At 44.2% G+C, this 20,740-nt stretch overlaps 1 protein-coding gene and 1 long non-coding RNA gene across 5 annotated transcripts in view; one reads left to right on the top strand and one right to left on the bottom strand.

Moving 5' to 3' along the window:
* The window catches only part of LOC310888759 (protein FAM219A-like), a 149,182-nt gene that overhangs the window by 48,335 nt on the left and 80,107 nt on the right, over nt 1–20,740 (top strand). The gene's annotated exons all lie outside the window — the stretch shown is intronic.
* On the bottom strand, nt 12,667–20,461 carry LOC310888766. The gene is made up of 2 exons (XR_014576141.1): nt 18,302–20,461; nt 12,667–14,856 (listed from the first exon to the last, which is right to left on the bottom strand). It is a non-coding gene; the product is annotated as an uncharacterized lncRNA (long non-coding RNA).

Genomic DNA, 20,740 nt, shown 5'->3' with positions numbered 1-20,740 from the left:
CTCAAGGAGGCAAATGGTGGAGTCAGAGAATTGATGAGATGGTAGAAAACCTCTCACACTTGAACTCCCAGTTCTAGTCCAGCAAAGGCAATGTGAGAACAATCTCAATAATTCTCTTCAGACAGGACCTTCTGTGAAGCTATTTTATTCGCAATTGCAATGGCGGGCGTCCTGCAAGCAGGAGCACACCGTAAAAGTTTATCATAACCTTATATTCCCTATTACCTGACACCTGATTTCTCTCCTGTTTCCTCATTGGCTGAGTACTACAGGTTCACAACCTACTCAACGCACTTCTATACCATATATGTACAATTTGATTTGACCAACCGTTAATTTCTCCTTTTCCTTTTTTTTCCTTCTCTCATGACTAGAGGGCCTGTGATTTATGTTTTTACTGATTTTATACTGCTCATCCTGTTTTTCTTAGCCATCCTCCTTAAAAACCACATTGCAAAACTGTGAAATGTGGTCTCAAGGGGGCTTTGGCTTTGTAGGTCTTCAATAATAGTTACATTTGGAATTACTGCCTCTAGGGTGCAAGCTCCCTTCCAACCTAGGGGCAACACCTTCCTGGCTTTATTGCCACATAGCCAGTACCACCCCTTGCCATTTGGGACAGGCCATCCGGTTACAGGATTCTCATGTTGTACCTGGTGTGCATTATGTATATTAGCATTCCTGTAGCTACCATATTCGGTACAGTATGGATTATTCACTACTTCATGGATAATATTAACACACCCAGGGTCAGTACTATTGCCCCCTTACTTTCTAGCAATGTTGTTTAAAAGGCACTTTTGATGACACAGTATATTGTAGCCAGGATTATGTGTAGGGAGCTCAACTTCAAAATCTAGTCCTTCCCAGGACTGAGTATGATCTGTCATTTTTAGAAATCTAGAGAATAAAGACACAGTTGCTGCTGGAAGTAGCAATCAGGGACAAGGCCTTTTCAATCCTTCTAGGTATTTGGGTGCAAATCCAACATTTATTTTGAGACAGAACTCGATAGATGTTCTGGATTCATTGGAAATGCTGATTTTTCCCTCCATCCTATCACTAATCCATTGAGAATAGGTATTACTAAGATAAACTTAAAATACATCATTTCTCTCTCTATATATATACACCCCTATGTTATAAATGACTGAGTCCCAAATAGGATTACAGTCAAAGTTTACAATTTATTAAATGAATAGAGGCAAGCAAACAGCGCTGGGTGCGCCGGGAGTCTCTGCTCCACCAGGACGCACACCTGTTACGTAAGGCGGCTGGTTTTTATGCTCCTAGGCTAATACATATTCATTACTACTTCTAGAAGAGGCAGGGTTATTACAATTGGTTTCCCGAATCCGAAGTCCTCCCAGGTGCGCCTGCTTATCAGTCTCTGTTAGTCTCTCGGGGGCCGCTCGGACGGGGAGGCTCATATTCTTCCTCCTTATCTAGTGGTCTCTTGGCCGGCTGTCAGAAGTTACTGCACGTCCGTGCAAAGTCAGCAGTTTTTCTCTGAAGAAATCCCTTTGTTCTCTTCTCACCTAAACCCAGGCCTCAATGTTAACCCTTCAAATCCCTTAGTGGCACGAATTGCTGGACCATTCCTTACAATTCCTCACCTTCTTTTTAATATCATCAATTCGTGTCTCTTCTTCAACCTTTGTTAGTAACAATTGGATTTCATCAGTCAGTTCTCGGGGTGTCCATTTCTTAAGCATCATTATCGACACATTACCTTTTCTCTCCCAAAGTCATCACAAATTGGGTGCTATTTATTATTCGCCGTACCAACAACGTAAAGCAAGGTATCATACAAGGTATAAACAATAATGTCATTACACCACATAAAAATAAAAATAGCATCCTTTTAACCCATGGTCCACCGGGCAACCACGAAAAGAAATCCCAATCCATACCCTTCCAAGTTTGTACTGGGACGTGGGCTAACTTCCTAATTTCCTTTGTTATCCGTTTAACCACTTTTCCATTATCATCAATTTGTAAACAACAATTAGAATCGTTCAGTTTTCCACACACTCCCCCTTCTTCTGCTAGTAAATAGTCTAAGACCATTCTATGTTGAAAGATAGCATTCCTCATCTGAGTGGATTGATCAGCCAGAAGATCCAAGGCCGTCGCTGTTTGATTGGTTACAACTTCGAGGATAGCTTGCAACCTAATTATTGGGTTCAAATTATAAATAGGTTCTCGGGCTCCTGATACCAACTCATTCGGGTTCCAGGTAGCTGGCCCATAATGCTGTATGATTCTTTCAGGAGGCCATTCATCCTTTCCCCATTTTTGGGCACTACCCCCGGCTAAGGAAGTATCAATAGATCGTTTCACTCTGTTCAGGTCATCATATAATCTTATTCCTAAATGATTTCCTTGTGTTTGTGACAATAAAAAGAACAAGGGTCTTATGTACCCCACATAGCATATTCCCGACCAGTTTCCGGGTAGCCTCTTGTAAGCATGTTTGCCACACACCCAATAATGTCCCTTTAGGGCCCATGTCCCGTTTGGAAAATGACCATCCCATCCCTCTTTACCCTTTGGGGCGTGATAATACAGAGTGTCCTTGTTACCGAGTGGTCCTGTTACAATGTCTGCCCCGTTTGTACTCGTATATGCGCACTTCCAAGCTCCCACGTTGGGTTTCCGCTTACAGTCACAATTCAGTTCTCTTTGGTGGCCTGTCATATTATAAGCTGACCAGAAATGTTTAAAGAACACTCGCCTCCCATTCTCATTCTGCCATTTCCAACGATAGACACGCACCACATGCTATTCCTTAGTGGTGTTATCACGCTGACAGCTCAAGATTTGACCATCGAATTGTCCCCCCTCTTGTGCTCTTGCCACAGTTTCACATCCGGATCCAAAAAATTCTCAATATGAGCATTTCAGCCAAGTCCCATTTCTCAGCTGAACATGTGTGGCGTTCCATTTCCCACTACGTGCTGTACAGTTTATAGGACTACATCCAGGATCGGTACAATCATATCCGGGGGACAGAGTCCAATTGCAAACGCTTTTTCCCACCGCCACTGTTCCTGTTCTGTTCAAGCAGTATACACCCCGAGCTGACGAGTGCAACTGCCATGGACCTCCTTCCTCTTTCCAAAATTGCGTCCCATTATGAACTTCGCTCAAATTCCTGACCCACCACTTGGGTTCGACCGGGCCTGCTACCCAGGGCCAACTTTCAGTTCCCCCCTGGTCCTCCACAAATCCAGCAGTTACTAAGGTTAAAGGCCTTGGCCACTTCCTCCCCCAAAGTGAAAAAGTTATTCCTCCATTCTTGCCCATGGCCCAATTGCCCCTGTAAAAACAATGCCAGGAAGTATAGCATTTCTTATCCTTTTGTGCTGTCCAATCTTGAGAGTGTGGGAAGCTCCTTCAATCATGGGGTTGGGCCCGCTTTTCAGAGCTTGTGTTACCATTCAGCCCTTAGGGGTGATCCAGCTCCTGGAAAAACTAATCACAATTTTATTATGGGTTCAAAAGGTTCTCATGTTATTTTTCTCAGGACAACCTGATCTTAGCGCGGGAGAAGTCCGGTCGAGGCCCTCTCACTCGGCGGTCAATACCCATAGGGGTTGCCTCCCTCAGTAGACCATACACACCACAGTGGAGGGTCCTACCCCGGTCTTGCCTCCTCCCTTTCCTCCCTTCAGCCTTGTCCTCTTTATCCAGTGCCCTTAATTCATGCAGAACCTCATTGCTGGGATATCAGTTCCTCTTTAGTCTCAGTTTCAGTTCCCCAGGAGTGGACTCAACCTTCCAGGCTTCGGCAGTTATTGGTCCTTTTATTCTGGATGCGTGGGTCCAACCCGTTTCTGCTGTTCTCACAGCTGTTTCAGTAGTAAGTAAAACAAGGTACAGTCCCTCCCATCGGGGGTTCAATGATTCCTCTCTCCAGGTTTTTATTAAGACCTTGTCTCCTGGTTGTATCTTATGAATAGCAAATCCTAAAGGTGGTGTCTGAGTCATCATCCCAATTTCTCTTAGCTCCTGTAATCTCCTTCCAATGGTAATTATGTATTTCTGGATACTATGATCCTCAACTACATTGTTCCCTAGGGGCATCCCTTGAGAATAAGGCATACCATATAACATTTCATATGGTGATAATCCAGTCTCACTGTGTGGTTTAGTTCTTATGTTTAAAAGTGCCAATGGTAAGCATTTCGTCCAGGGCAGCTGTGTCTCAATCATTAACTTAGCCAATTGTTGTTTTATTGTTTGATTCATCCTTTCTACTTTCCCTGAGCTTTGTGGGTGCCACGGAGTGTGGTATTCCCACTGAATACCTTTCAAGGGGTACATCCTTCGAATATTCGCGGCTGGCGTATGTTCGATTATTTCCACACAATTGTGTTCCAATGGTCCTTCTTCTGGAACAGTTCCTAGAAATACTGCTGGATATAACAGGTTAGTCGTTTTCAAGGTTATGTCATCTTGTTCAGTTAGTATTGCCTGATATTTCATCATCCGGCTGGGTGATAACCAGTGGCCCCCCTTTTGTTCTAAAATGGTTGTTACCATATGTGGTCCAAAAACTTCAATAGGTTTTCCCATTCGAAGGCAAATAATTTTCTACTATCTTTATCAAGAGGTATGCAAAAGAAGGCATCCTTTAAATCTATCACGGTAAACCATTTATATTTCCCTTTCACAGATGTTAACAATGTGTAAGGATTAGCTACTACCGGGTGAATGTCCTTTGTTATTTCATTTATTCCTCTAAGATCTTGTACTAATCTATACTCGCCATTTGGCTTCTTTACTGGAAAAACTGGAGTATTGTATTCCGATTTACATTCTTCCAGAATCTGATATTTGAGAAATTTGTCAATAATTTTCACTATCCCCTGCCTAGCTTCTATCTTAAGTGGATATTTTTTGATTCAAACAGGTTTGGCTCCTTTCTTTAATTCCACCTTTACCGGTTGTGCCAGTTTCGACTTCCCTGGTACATCTGTTTCCCATACTGCTGGTATAACTGCATTTTCTACTTCTCTTGGAATATTAACAAAGGGTTTATCTTTGTCCTACTTTGAGTAGAATTTGTCCTACTTTGGACTCAGGTACCTTCATTATTAATTCTCCATCCTCAAAGGTTATTGTTGCATCTAATTTGGCTAATAGATCCCGTCCCAAGAGTGGCATCGGGCATTCTGGTACATACTAAAATTCATGGGTTAGTTCCTTACCCCCAAAACGCAAATCAAGGGGTCGTAAGAATGGCCGTTCCTCCTCCTTCCCTGTGGCTCCAATTATTGTAGTTGTCTTAGTTCCTAATCGTCCTTTTAAACTATTTAACACTGAATATGTTGCTCCTATTACATTTACTGACTAACACAGAGAAAGAAGCTCCCATAACCAACAAAAAATTCAAGCCTCTGTCTTCGTTTCCTAGCTTTATTTCAACTAGTGGACCTGCTAGGGTAGATGCCCCAGGTCCCCGTCATTCCTGACTGTTGTAAGTTTGTCCTGCAGCCTAAGACAATTTCTTTCTGATATCAGGGGCCGATTGCCCTGGAAAGAGGCTAGCCAGTTGCCTCTGTTTGTTTGTTTGTTTGTTTGTTTTTAAGCCAGGTCCATTTTTTTTTCTCATTGCATTTCAAAGTTGGTCCAAAAATTCAAAAATTCCATAGGGGTTTCTTTTGGACCTTGTTGGAACAGATTCTCATTTCCCATTTTAACCAGATTTTGGTATTTACATAATTTCCGGGGTGATTAGGGTCTCAGTGAGGGGGTCGGTCAGGGGAATGCAATCGTTGACAGTTCCCTGAGCGGTCCCATTGGCAATCTGAGCTCACACAGGAACTCAGGTTGTTTCAAGAGTTAGCTGCTTTTCTGTTTCCACGACAACTCTCTCGGACCCATCACGGTCCCCCTGCCCCAGAGGGCTCGCACCCGCGATTTAGAGATCTCAGCCTCGGGTTGAGACGGAACTATTAGCATTCCTACATCCTCTTTCCCTGCTCATTCAACTTCAAACAGCTCTGTTAAATACTACATACCACACAACCTTTAACACCTTCAACAACCCTTTTAACGCTTCCTTTATCTTTCTCCAGCCTGTACTTTTCTAATGCCAACACCAAAGGCTCAGTCAGGGGCCAACTTAATTCCAAACCTTTTCCCTCCAACATGCTGAAACAACATATCACTATACAACATTTCATCCTATTTTCCTTCTCTCCTCAAAAACATTAATTGCAAGACACTGTTATAGTCGATTGATCCATAAAGTGGCCATTTAGTTTATATAGTGGCCACCATTGATTGCAATACTTAGTGAAAGTCCTCTTGCTTTCTGTGCCCCCATTTCTAACAATATCCTTCCAATGTGCCAATATGCACCCAAGGAGGCTTTTTTTTTTTTTTTTAGGACGTCTTTGTTTTGGATTTTACTCATTTCCTTGATTTCCCATTCCCTTTTATTTATTTATATTACTTACTGTCCCTTGTTTCAATTTCCACGCAAACCTTTTTATTGCAGGTTTTTACTATCTTTTCCTAATCTTCTTCCCAAATGTCCCAATTCTCTGGGATTAAACTCTTCTTTCCACATACAAACTTCACTATTTCAGATTATTAATGAGCCCCGTTCCAATCATAAATCCACAGGACTTCGGAAAAACACCAGAAGCACTCAGCCTTCTGTCTTCTAGACAAACAATAACACCTTTTTCACAAAATTTACATTTCAATAAGACCGAATTTCAAGCCGAATGCTAATTTTTCTCATGCACTTTGTTAGTAAGCCCACACAAAACAAGGAATCACTCCTGTGTATCCATCAATATGGGGGGTTTAAAAAGGTACTGAGGCCTAAATAAATTCGCTCTCCCCCTTCTTACCAAATTCCCAGGGCTCAGGCCCGAACCACCAAAGAAGTGACTCTCCGTTCTACCACTTTGATAATGTCAGCCCCTCTCCCCCGATACTTGGGAAACTGACCAAACACCACCGCGAATATACCAAAACTTCTAAACTGTTACTTAGATAAGGCTCCCACCTTCCTCCTTGACACAGTCAAAACATTTAAGAACAAAATAGGATTGCAAGATGCACCACCGGGGGTGGATTGTTAGGATATAGAGGTGGTAGGTTATCCAATGACTCCCATTCATCATCTTTTTCTTTTTCCTTTTTTTTTTTTCTTCTTCTTCAAACTTCTTGTCTGCTTTTAGTGTAAATATTGAGGCTGGAAAAGGACGTGAAGTCCTGATCCATAATCCTGCATAATCACTTTCCTCCTGGCTAAAAGGTTCCTTTGAATTAACATGTATATTTAAGGCCTGGCAAACCCAGTCTTCGAAGGATCCGAAAACGGGCCAAAAGACATGTGGTCTTAAAGGCTCCTTTGGCCATTCTATTATACAATACTGGACCATTTTTAATTTACTTTTTTCCTTTTCTGGGGCCCCTATCGTTCCAATTTCTAATCATTATCCCTAATGGACTTTCTGGTGGTATGTCTGGTAATTTGCTCCCTTTTCTCTGGTCCCGGGTCTTCAATTTTGTCTGACCCATCTAGGAATTTTACTGTGGCAATTCCTACAGCCCTTGGTTGCCTTAGTGAGAGTGTCTTGCAGGGGGTTTAGGACCTATCACCCACCCACGAATCCTATAGGAATCGCTTCGGTCCTTCACCAGCCAAGTCCCTCGCGGGAGATTGGAACCGCGGTTAGAAGACCTCCACAATCGCTTCGGAACTACGTTCCGTCTCAGTCACACTCTCACACACACAGGCAACCGAATCCCACCCAACCGAACGGTATACGCCTTAAATACTTACGACTCCGTCGTCTTCGTTCGGATCTTCGCGCGCAGAATTACGGGCAAAATATAGTGCTGCAGCCGGCAAAGGGAGCTCATAAAAAAATCTAAATCTTTGCTTGCCCTTATTCAGGTTCAGGATGGTGTTAGTCCCGACCTGACTCGAACAGGAGCCACCAAATGGTGGGGGCACCCCTCCTAGATCAAGTCAGAATTCAGGAACCAAGACCATCCTGGACGAGCCCCCAATTGTTATAAATGACTGAGTCCCAAATAGGATTACAATCAAAGTTTACAATTTATTAAATGAATAGAGGCAAGCAAACAGCGCTGGGTGTGCCGGGAGTCTCTGCTCCACCAGGACGCACACCTGTTACGTAAGACGGCTGGTTTTTATGCTCCTAGGCTAATACATATTCATTACTACTTCTAGAAGAGGCAGGGTTATTATAATTGGTTTCCCGAATCCGAAGTCCTCCCAGGTGCGCCTGCTTATCAGTCTCTGTTAGTCTCTCGGGGGCCGCTCGGACGGGGATGCTCATATTCTTCCTCCTTATCTAGTGGTCTCTTGGCCGGGTGTCAGAAGTTACTGCAGGTCCGTGCAAAGTCAGCAGTTTTTCTCTGAAGAAATCCCTTTGTTCTCTTCTCACCTAACCCCAGGCCTCAATGTTAACCCTTCAAATCCCTTAGTGGCACGAATTGCTGGACCATTCCTTACACCTATAATAATTAAGAAATAATAATAAAGAAAAACAATAAAAATCACAAACTAATAAGGATTCTTCTGGTGGGGATTAAATATCCCCCCTCTTCTTTTTCTCCCACTTTCAGGGAGTGTTCCCTGGAAACACCCCAATTCTGTGTAATTCAATCCCTTTTACTCATTAATTCATTAAGAATTCTTCTGAGGAGAAGTTAAAGGTTTACAATAGATAATTTCAACAGTTTTAACCTTAAAAGTCTTTGTTAATGCAGTCTCTCAGGTATCGGGGTTAGCTGATGCTTTTACCCAGGAATGAGTCCACCCTTTCTCAGCTCTTCTTACTGTCATCTCAGTAGTCAGGAGCACTTGGAACAGTCCGTCCCACTCAGGTTGCAGTTTCAGTTCTCTCCATGTTCGCATCAGATCCCAGTCTCCTTCTCGGAATGGATGGATCGGGGCTTCCAAGGGTGGGGTTTGAGCTAACAGTCCACGGGTCCTGAGAGATGACAAAGAGGATGACAGCCTCAGTATATAGTTCTTAAGAAAAGCATATTTTGTCTCATTTTGAGGTAATTCATTCCCTTTGTCCATGTACAGCAATCCTAATAATATTTTATATGGTGAAACTCCCACATCTTTTCTTGGTGCAGTTTGAATTCGGAGAAGTGCCAAAGGTAAGCACTTTGGGGAAGCTGAGTTTCCAGAACTTAGTCAATTGCTGCTTACTGTCTGATCCTCTCCACCCTTCCAGAAGAGGAAGGATGCCAAGGAGTGTGAAATTTCCACTTAATTCCTAGAGTCCACATTAGCCCTTGCAATATTTCTGACATAAAGTGATTTCCTTGATCAGAGTCAATATTTTCAACAATTCCATACCTGGGAGTTATTTGTTCTAGAATTACTTTAGTTACTATGTTCGCAGTAGCAGGTACTGAAGGGAAAGCTTCCACCCACCCTGACAAATGATCGACCAAGACTAACAAGTATTTAAATCTACCTACTCTAAGGAGTTCTGTAAAATCTACCTGTACATTTTGGAAGCATTGAATTCCTGGTTCTCACCCCTCTTTGGGCTGACTGCGGATACTTTTCCTATTTACCTTTTGACATACTACACAACTCCTGCATACTTGTTCAGCCAGAGTACATATGTATTCCTACACATACATATTTCCATAGCACAGCATCACACGTTGCTTGAATTCCCCAATGACCCTCTTGATGTAAAACAGTTAATATTTGCCTCATTAGCACTTTATTCAGCATTTCTCTCCCATCAGGGAGTATCTGTTTTCCTTTGGATTTCATGACTCCTCATTCCTTAGGAACCTCTTTCTCTTAAAACTCTTTACTCCTTTTTAGTTTTGGGTAGGGGTAGCTCAACAGTTCCCTGAATCCTCTCTGGATTTATTCTTTGTTCTCCCTCAGACACTAGATGCCCTAAATACCTGACTTCTCTTTCTACATATTGTAATTTATTTTCCAATCCTTTCGAGCCCTGTTTTCCCAGAAAGTTGAATAGCTTGTTAGTGGCTTCCTTCACAACTGTTTTCTCCTGTCCTGACAATAAAGGATCATCCACATATTGTAACAGTAACACCTCCTTTGGAGGTTGGAATTGCTCCAAAATTTCTTCTAGAACTTGCCCAAATAAATCGGTGGCCCTGTAAACCCCTGAGGTAAAACTGTCCATCTGTATTGCTGTTTCCACCCCATTTCAGGGTCTTTCCACTCAAAGGCAAATATATCTTTACTCTCAGGGTCTGAGAGCCCTCCATTAATAACACTGTTATTCCAGTCTAACAATTTACTATTTTAATGCTCAATGTCATTATCAAATCCTTTCCCAACAAGTTAGTCCCTGCCTCGGGTGCATACAATAATTGCCCAGTGATCAATCTGTCCCTAGTCTCTACTTGGTATCTGTTGTGGTTTAACACGGCCGGCAGCTAAACACCACACAGCCGTTCGCTCACCCTCCCCCCTCCCTGTCTGGGATGGGGAAGAGAAACGGGAAAGTGAAGCCTGTGAGTTGAGATAAAGACAGTTTATTAAGACAGGAATATAATAATAATAATAATAATGATAATAGTACTACTACTACTGATGTGTACGAAACAAGTGATGCACAATGCAATTGCTCACCACCCGCTGACCAATGCCCAGCCTATCCCCGAGCAGCCGGCCCACCACCCTGGCCAGCCACCCCTATATATTGTTTAGCATGACGTCAGATGGTATGGAATACCCCTTTGGCCAGTTTGGGTCAGCTGTCCTGGGTCTGTCCCCTCCCAGCTCCTGCTGCACCCCCAGCCTGCTCGCTGGCAGGACAGAGCGAGAAGCCGAAAAGTCCTTGGCCTGGTGTAAACACTGCTCTGCAACAATTAAAACATCAGCATGTTATCAGCGCTCTTCTCATCCTAATCCAAAACATAGCACCTTACCAGCTACTAGGAGGAAAATTAACTCTGTCCTAACTGAAAACAGGACAGTGTCCTCAAAAAGTGGCACTGTTATCCCAGCCCCTTCTACCCCCATCACATTTAGGGTTTCATTAGTTAATTTAAGCCCTGATACTTTACAGACCAGTAATGACCTAGCTGCCCCAGTGTATGTGGTTCACATGGCAAGGTTCTGGTAGTGTGTGTGGGGGGGGAGGGCTGCGGTGGTAGCCCCTGTGAGAAGATTCCAGCAGCTGCCCCACGTTAGATAAGGGCCAGTTTCAGCCGGCCCCAAAGGGGCCCACCACGGCCCAGAGCCAAGCCATGAGCAATGCAGTTTGTGCCTCTGTGAGAGCACATCCAAGAAAAGGAAAAAAACTGCTGCACAACAGCAGCTGGGAGAGTGAGGAGTGAGAAACCTCCCTGCAGACACCAAGGTCAGTGCAGAGGAGGGGGAGGAGGTGTTCCAGGTGCTGGAGCCTAAGCCCCCTCACGGCCCACAGAGAGGCCCCTGGTGGAGCAGGCTGCCCCCCCCGCAGCCCATGGTGTACCACAGCAGAGCACATCTCCACGCTGCAGCCCGTGGAGAGGAGCCCATGCAGGAGCAGGTGATCGGGGGGGGGGGGGGGGGGGGGTGGGGGGGGGGGTGGACCCCAGGGGGTTCCAAGCCGGACCAACCTTCTCCTGACGAATAGACCCTGTGGCACAGACCCACACCTGGAGCAGCTCCCAAAGAGCCCGTTTTTCGCTGCCCGTGGAGAAACCCACACAGGACCAGCCCAGGAAGGTCAGCACCCCACAAGAGGGACCCCACACCAGAGCAGGGGGGAGAGTGACCGTGAAGGAGCGGTGGAAATGAAGCACCACGGACTGACGGCAGCCCCCACTGCCAGCCCCCCCGCGCCACTCAGGGCAGGGAAGAGGTGGAAGAGGGTGGATAGGGGAAGGTGCCCCCAGCTTGTTTCTTTGTTTCTCACCGCTCCAGCCTGTCAGCAAGAGGTAATAAATTTTATTACTCTTCCTATGCTGTCTGTTTTACCCGCAATTATAATTGTAGAGTGATCCCCATTGAGGTACACTTGAGGAGCCCTTGAGGTACACTTTTTCATTTATCAGGGAACTAGCTTTCTGAGAAGCCCTGACTCCCCTATTCTGAATTTATAACAGCCATCTCTCCTCCTTCTTTCACTCCGGGTATTCCTATTTGAAGTGGCCTGCTTGGCCACATCTTCTCAAACCTGTCCTTGCTAGGATTTAGGCTGCAACACAGGTAGCTTTCCTTGTGTTATAAATGACTGAGTCCCAAATAGGATTACAATCAGAGTTTACAATTTATTAAACGAATAGAGGCAAGCAAACAGCGCTGGGTGCGCCGGGAGTCTCTGCTCCACCGGGACGCACACCTGTTACGTAAGGCGGCTGGTTTTTATGCTCCTAGGCTAATACATATTCATTACTACTTCTAGAAGAGGCAGGGTTATTATAATTGTTTTCCCGAATCCGAAGTCCTTCCAGGTGCGCCTGCTTATCAGTCTCTGTTAGTTTCTCGGGGGCCGCTCAGACAGGGAGGCTCATATTCTTCCTCCTTATCTAGTGGTCTCTTGGCCGGCTGTCAGAAGTTACTGCACATTCGTGCAAAGTCAGCAGTTTTTCTCCGAAGAAATCCCTTTGTTCTCTTCTCGCCTAAACCCAGGCCTCAATGTTAACCCTTCAAAACCCCTTAGTGGCACGAATTGCTGGACCATTTCTTACAATTCCTCCCTTTTTTTTTTTTTAATCATCAATTCGTGTCTCTCCTTCAACCTTTGTCAGTAACAATTGGATTTCATCAGTCAGTTCTCGGGGTGTCCACTTCTTAAGCATCATTATCGACACGTCACCTTTTCTCTCCACTGAAGTCATCACAAATTGGGTGCTATTTATTACTCGCCGTATCAACAACGTAAAGCAAGGTATCATACAAGGTATAAACAATAATGTCACTATACCACATAAAAATAAAAACAGCATCCTTTTAACCCATGGTTCACCAGGCAACCATGAAAAGAAATCCCAATCCATACCCTTCCAAGTTTGTACTGGGACGTGGGCTAGCTTTCTAATTTCCTTTGTTATCTGCTTGACCACTTTTCCATTATCATCAATCTGTAGACAACAATTAGAATCGTTCAGTTTTCCACATACTCCCCCTTCTTCTGCTAGTAAATAGTCTAAGACCATTCTATGTTGGAATATAGCATTTCTCATTTGAGTGGATTGGTCAGCCAAAAGATCCAAGGCTGTCGCTGTTTGATTTGTTACAACTTCGAGGATAGCTTGCAACCTAATTATTCGGTTCAAATTATAAATAGGTTCTCGGGCTCCTGATATCAACTCATTTGGGTTCCAGGTGGCTGGCCCATAATGCTGTATGATTCTTTCAGGAGGCCATTCATCCTTTCCCCATTTTTGGGCACTACCCCCGGCTAAGGAAGTATCAATAGATCGTTTTACTCTGTTCAGGTCATCATATAATCTTATTCCTAAATGATTTCCTTGTGTTTGTGACAATAAAAAGAACAAGGGTCTTATGTACCCCCATAGCATATTCCCGACCAGTTTCCAGGTAGCCTCTTGTAAGCATGTTTGCCACACACCCAATAATGTCCCTTTAGGGCCCACGTCCCGTTTGGAAAATGACCATCCCATCCATCTTTACCCTTTGGGGCGTGATAATACAGAGTGTCCTTGTTACCGAGTGGTCCTGTTACAATGTCTGCCCCGTTTGTACTCGTATATGCACGCTTCCAAGCTCCCACGTTGGGTTTCCACTTACAGTCACAATTCAGTTCTCTTTGGCGACCTGTCATATTATAAGCCTTTTTCGCCGTCCAATCTTGAGAGTGTGGGAAGCGCCTTCAATCATGGGGTTGGGCCCGCTTTCAGAGCTTGTGTTACCATTCAGCCCTTCAGGGTGATCCAGCTCCTGGAAAAACTAATCACAATTTTATTATGGGTTTAAAAGGTTCTCATGTTATTTTTCTCAGGACAAACTGATCTTGGTGTGGGAGAAGTCCGGTCGAGGCACTCTCACTCGGCGGTCAATACCCATAGGGGTTGCCTCCCTCGGTAGACCATACACGCCGCAGTGGAGGGTCCTACCCCGGTCTTGCCTTCTCCCTTTCCTCCCTTCAGCCTTGTCCTCTTTATCCAGTGCCCTTAATTCATGCAGAACCTCATTGCTGGGATATCAGTTCCTCTTTAGTCTCAGTTTCAGTTCCCCAGGAGTGGACTCAACCCTCCAGGCTTCGGTAGTTATTGGTCCTTTTATTCTGGATGCGTGGGTCCAACCCCTTCTTGCTGTTCTCACAGCTGTTTCAGTAGTAAGTAAAACAAGGTACGGTCCCTCCCATCGGGGGTTCAATGATTCTTCTCTCCAGGTTTTTATTAAGACCTTGTCTCCTGGTTGTATTTTATGAATAGCAAATCCTAAAGGTGGTGTCTGAGTCATCATCCCAATTTCTCTTATCTCCTGTAATCTCCTTCCAATGGTAATTATGTATTTCTGGATACTATGATCCTCAACTACATTGTTCCCTAGGGGCATCCCTTGAGAATAAGGCATACCATATAACATTTCATATGATGATAATCCAGTCTCACTGTGTGGTTTAGTTCTTATGTTTAAAAGTGCCAATGGTAAGCATTTCGTCCAGGGCAGCTGTGTCTCAATCATTAACTTAGCCAATTGTTGTTTTATTGTTTGATTCATCCTTTCTACTTTCCCTGAGCTTTGTGGGTGCCACGGAGTGTGGTATTCCCACTGAATACCTTTCAAGGGGTACATCCTTCAAATCTTTGTGGCTGGCGTATGTTCGATTATTTCCACACAATTGTGTTCCAACGGTCCTTCTTCTGGAACGGTTCCTAGAAATACTGCTGGATATAACAGGTTAGTCGTTTTCAAGGTTATGTCATCTTGTTCAGTTAGGATTGCCTGATATTTCATCATCCGGCTGGGTGATAACCAGTGCCCCCCCCACTTTGTTCCAAAACGGTTGTTACCATATGTGGTCCAAAAACTTCAATACGTTTTCCCATTTGAAGGCAAATAATTTTCTACTATCTTTATCAAGAGGTATGCAAAAGAAGGCATCCTTTAAATCTATCACGGTAAACCATTTATATTTCTCTTTCACAGATGTTAACAATGTGTAAGGATTAGCTACTACCGGGTGAATATCCTTTGTTATTTCATTTATTGCTCTAAGATCTTGTACAAATCTATACTCGCCATTCGGCTTCTTTACTGGAAAAATTGGAGTATTGTATTCCCATTTACATTCTTCCAGAATCTGATATTTGAGAAATTTGTCAATAATTTTCACCATTCCCGTGCCTAGCTTCTATCTTAAGTGGATATTGTTTGATTCAAACAGGTTTGGCTCTTTCCTTTAATTCCACCTTTACCAGTTGTGCCAGTTTCGACTTCCCTGGTACATCTGTTTCCCGTACTGTTGCTATAACTGCATTTTCTACTTCTCTTGGAATATTAACAAAGGGTTTATCTTTGATCATTAGGATTTGGCCTACTTTGGACTCAGGTACCTTCATTATTAATTCTCCATCCTCAAAGGTTATTGTTGCATCTAATTTGGCTAATAGATCCCGTCCCAAGAGTGGCATCGGGCATTCTGGTACATACTAAAATTTATGGGTTAGTTCCTCACCCCCAAAACGCAAATCAAGGGGTTGTAAGAATGACCATTCTTCCTCTTTCCCTGTGGCTCCAATTATTGTAGTTGTCTTAGTTCCTAATCGTCCTTTTAAACTATTTAACACTGAATATGTTGCTCCTATTACATTTACAGCCTAATTAACACAGAGAAAGAAGCTCCCATAACCAACAAAAAATTCAAGCCTGTCTTCGTTTCCTAGCTTTATTTCAACTAGTGGACCTGCTAGGGTAGATGCCCCAGGTCCCCATCATTCCTGACTGTTGTTTGTCCTGCAGCCTAAGACAATTTCTTTCTGATATCAGGGGCTGATTGCCCTGGAAAGAGGTTAGCCAGTTGCCTCTCTCTCTTTTTTTTTTTTTTTTTTTTTTTTTTTTAAGCCAGGTCCATTTTTTTTTTTTTCATTGCATTTCAAAGTTGGTCCAGAAATTCAAAAATTCCATAAATTCCATAGGGGTTTCTTTTGGACCTTGTTGGAACAGATTCTCAATTCCCAATAGCCAATTTAACCAGATTTTAGTATTTACATAATTTCCGGGGTGATTAGGGTCTCAGTGAGGGGGTCGGTCAGGGGAATGCAATCGTTGAAAGTTCCCTGAGCGGTCCCATTGGCAATCTGAGCTCACACACGAACTCAGGTTGTTTCAAAAGTTAGCTGCTTTTCTGTTTCCACGACAACTCTCTCGGACCCATCACGGTCCCCCTGCCCCAGAGGGCTCACACCGCGATTTAGAGATCTCAGCCTCGGGTTGAGGCGGAACTATTAGCATTCCTACATCCTCTTCCCCTGCTCATTCAACTTCAAACAGCTCTGTTAAATACTACATGCCACACAACCTTTAACACCTTCAACAACCCTTTTAACACTTCCTTTACCTTTCTCCAGCCCGTACTTTTCTAATGCCAACACCAAAGGCTCAGTCAGGGGCCAACTTAATTCCAAACCTTTTCCCTCCAACATGCTGAAACAACATATCACTATACAACATTTCATCCTATTTTCCTTCTCTCCTCAAAAACATTAATTGCAAGACACTGTTATAGTCGATTGATCCATAAAGTGGCCATTTAGTTTATATAGTGGCCACCATTGATTGCAATACTTAGTGAAAGTCCTCTTGCTTTCTGTGCCCCCATTTCTAACAATATCCTTCCAATGTGCCAATATGCACCCAAGGAGGCTTTTTCTTTTTTAGGACGTCTTTTTTTTTTTTTTTTTTTTTTTTTTTTGGATTTTCCCCTTTTCCTTGATTTCCCATTCCCTTTTATTTATTTATATTAGTTACTGTCCCTTGTTTCAATTTCCACGCAAACCTTTTTATTGCAGGTTTTTACTATCTTTTCCTAATCTTCTTCCCAAATGTCCCAATTCTCTGGGATTAAACTCTTCTTTCCACATACAAACTTTACTATTTCAGATTATTAATGAGCCCCATTCCAATCATAAATCCGCAGGACTTCGGAAAAACACCTGAAGCACTCAGCCTTCTGTCTTCTAGACAAACAATAACACCTTTTCCACAAAATTTACATTTCAATAAGACCGAATTTCAAGCCAAATGCTAATTTTTCTCATGCACTTTGTTAGTAAGCCTACACAAAACAAGGAATCACTCCTGTGTATCCGTCAAGATGGGGGTTTAAAAAGGTACTGAGGCCTAAATAAATTCGCTCTCCCCCTTCTTACCAAATTCCCAGAGCTCAGGCCCGAACCACCAAAGAAGTGACTCTCCGTTCTACCACTTTGATAATCAGTCAGCCCCGCTCCCCCGATACTTGGGAAACTGACCGAACACCACCGCGAATATACACAAACTTCTAAACTGTTACTTAGATAATGCTCCCACCTTCCTCCTTGACACAGTCAAAACATTTAAGAACAAAACAGGATTACAAGATGCACCACCGGGGGTGGATTGTTAGGATATAGAGGTGGTAGGTTATCCAATGACTCCCATTCATCATCTTTTTCTTTTTCCTTTTTTTTTTCTTTTTTATTTTTTTGTTCTCTTCTTCGTCAAACTTCTCGTCTGCTTTTAGTGTAAATATTGAGGCTGGAAAAGGACGTGAGATCCTGATCCATAATCCTGCATAATCACTTTCCTCCTGGCTAAAAGGTTCCTTTGAATTAACATGTATATTTAAGGCCTGGCAAACCCAGTCTTCGAAGGATCCGAAAACGGGCCAAAAGACATGTGGTCTTAAAGGCTCCTTTGGCCATTCTGTCATACAATACTGAACCATTTTTAATTTACTTTTTCCCTTTTCTGGGGCCCCTATCGTTCCAATTTCTAATCATTATCCCTAATGGACTTTCTGGTGGTATGTCTGGTAATTTGCTCCCTTTTCTCTGGTCCCGGGTCTTCAATTTTGTCTGACCCATCTAGGAATTTTACTGTGGCAATTCCTACAGCCCTTGGTTGCCTTAGTGAGAGTGTCTTGCAGGGGGTTTAGGACCTATCACCCACCCACGAATCCTATAGGAATCGCTTCGGTCCTTCACCGGCCAAGTCCCTCGCGGGAGATTGGAACCGCGGTTAGAAGACCTCCACAATCGCTTCGGAACTACGTTCCGTCTCAGTCACACTCTCACACACACAGGCAACCGAAACCCACCCAACCGAACGGTATACGCCTTAAATACTTACGACTCCGTCGTCTTCGTTCGGATCTTCGCGCGCAGAATTACGGGCAAAATATAGTGCTGCAGCCGGCAAAGGGAGCTCATAAAAAAATCTAAATCTTTGCTTGCCCTTATTCAGGTTCAAGATGGCATTAGCCCTGACCTGACTCGAACAGGAGCCACCAAATGGTGGGGGCGCCCCTCCTAGATCAAGTCAGAATTCAGGAACCAAGACCATCCCGGACGAGCCCCCAATTGTTATAAATGACTGAGTCCCAAATAGGATTACAATCAGAGTTTACAATTTATTAAACGAATAGAGGCAAGCAAACAGCGCTGGGTGCGCCGGGAGTCTCTGCTCCACCGGGACGCACACCTGTTACGTAAGGCGGCTGGTTTTTATGCTCCTAGGCTAATACATATTCATTACTACTTCTAGAAGAGGCAGGGTTATTATAATTGTTTTCCCGAATCCGAAGTCCTTCCAGGTGCGCCTGCTTATCAGTCTCTGTTAGTTTCTCGGGGGCCGCTCAGACAGGGAGGCTCATATTCTTCCTCCTTATCTAGTGGTCTCTTGGCCGGCTGTCAGAAGTTACTGCACATTCGTGCAAAGTCAGCAGTTTTTCTCTGAAGAAATCCCTTTGTTCTCTTCTCGCCTAAACCCAGGCCTCAATGTTAACCCTTCAAAACCCCTTAGTGGCACGAATTGCTGGACCATTTCTTACACTTGTCTGCCATTCCTTCGTCTCTCTTCCCCTCCTTTCCAGCCTGGGCCTGACTCCTCCCGAAAGTCCCTCTGTCTCCAACCCTCTGCCTCACTACCCAGTACGCTGTGAATACCATTTGTTTCGCTCTCTACTTTTCCTTCTCATCTCCCCTCCTGGCATACACCTTCATACTACCTACATTGTTCACTCCATCCTCCCACCTTCTGGAGCTTTTTCTGTGTATCTGGCCAGGCTTTAACCACAAAATGAACTTTAAAGAGCCCTTGGGCTACCGGGTCCTGAGGAGTCATCCCCGAGTACTTTCTCATTCTGGCCCCGAGTCTCTCATATGATTTCTGTGTTGTGGGTTGTTATTATTGCAGTTAGATAAGCGGATATTTCTGCTCTATTGGAATTACTCTCGGTCCGGGGGGGGTGTTAGTTCTTTCTCATTCTTGCATAGTTCCTGGCAAATCATTCCCCCCCTAAACATTCTTCTCCAGTGAACAACATACTCAAGATTGACATCCCCCCCCCCCCCCCGAATACAAATTAGGCCTTATAAATGGATTTGACTGTTCTGCTAGGCCCTCAATTAAAAACTTCCATTTCCTTCTTAAAACTCCTAACCTCTCTGCTGATAAGGGGGGAGTTCACATAACATATTTGTCCTTGTCCCACTGGAATCTCCCTAAGAGGATACACAGTTAGTGTCAGTACTGTTAGTATCAGGAAAGGCGAAACTCTCAATATCTCTTCTACATTGTTCTAATTCTTGCCGGAGCCTAGAGTGTGTTCCTTCTCCAGGGACAGTGTCAATTGCAGTCCCTGTCTCCCCTCCTGGAGCAGCTGCCGCTGCCTCCGGTGCAATATTAGGATTATAGGGAGCATAACTTGATTCTTCCTCTGAAAAAGGAGTCTTATTGCTTACATATAAATTTAAAGATTGAATTATCATCAGACCCATATTTTGGCCAAAATACTGAAGTTCCTTTTATTGGCTTTTTAGGCCAGACAATTACACAATATCTAACCATTTTTTTTTAATCTTTTCCCCTAGTTTTTGGGTTGTTTGTCCAAATCCTTATCATTCTCCCCAAAGGACTATCTTTAGGAACAATCCCAGGGTCTCCACCCCCACCCTGCTGACTCTTGGAACCCTTAATCCCCATCTCTTCCTGATGTGCTGCTGTGGACTTTACCACCCACAGGGTACCACACGCCTTCACCTAGGATTAGGACAGAGGTGGGGTGTACTGCCGAGCACCTTACCTCACCGTGCTCGGGGTACCGTACACCTAAGGGCCCAAACCCCCGAGACTCTCTTTCACTCGTCTCTCTTTTGCTTCGTCCTTCTCTGGCCACGCCCCTCGCGGGACTACGGAACCTCGCGGATCGGGACTCTACACTCGCTTCGCACTAAAAGTGCGTCTTATGCACACTCCACACAAAAGTCTCCCTGAACCCACCCCAAGGCAAGATACGGTAAAGTTTCCCTTACCTCGGTCCGTGCACGGCTTCCTGGTCTGGGTTATCAGCAGTTATCCCTGTGCCTGTGCTGTGTCAGTGCTGGCCTCCCTTCTCCCCAGACCTTCGCAGAGCCTGTCTTCAGATTAACAGTCTCGTTCCCTTGCCGGCCATCCCGAGACAACCTACCACGACAGGGCCGCTGAAATCAGCGGGGTGCACCTTCCTGTCTGTGGTGGCAAGAACTCTTCGGTAGGCGACAAGCTCCCGGACGAGCCCCCAAACTGTGA

The sequence above is a fragment of the Anser anser genome (genome assembly GCF_964211835.1).
Source record: "Anser anser genome assembly, chromosome: W".
Classification (NCBI taxonomy): domain Eukaryota; kingdom Metazoa; phylum Chordata; class Aves; order Anseriformes; family Anatidae; genus Anser; species Anser anser.
The sequence above is the reverse complement of the archived record's forward strand: the minus strand, read 5'-3'. Positions and strand labels throughout refer to the sequence as shown.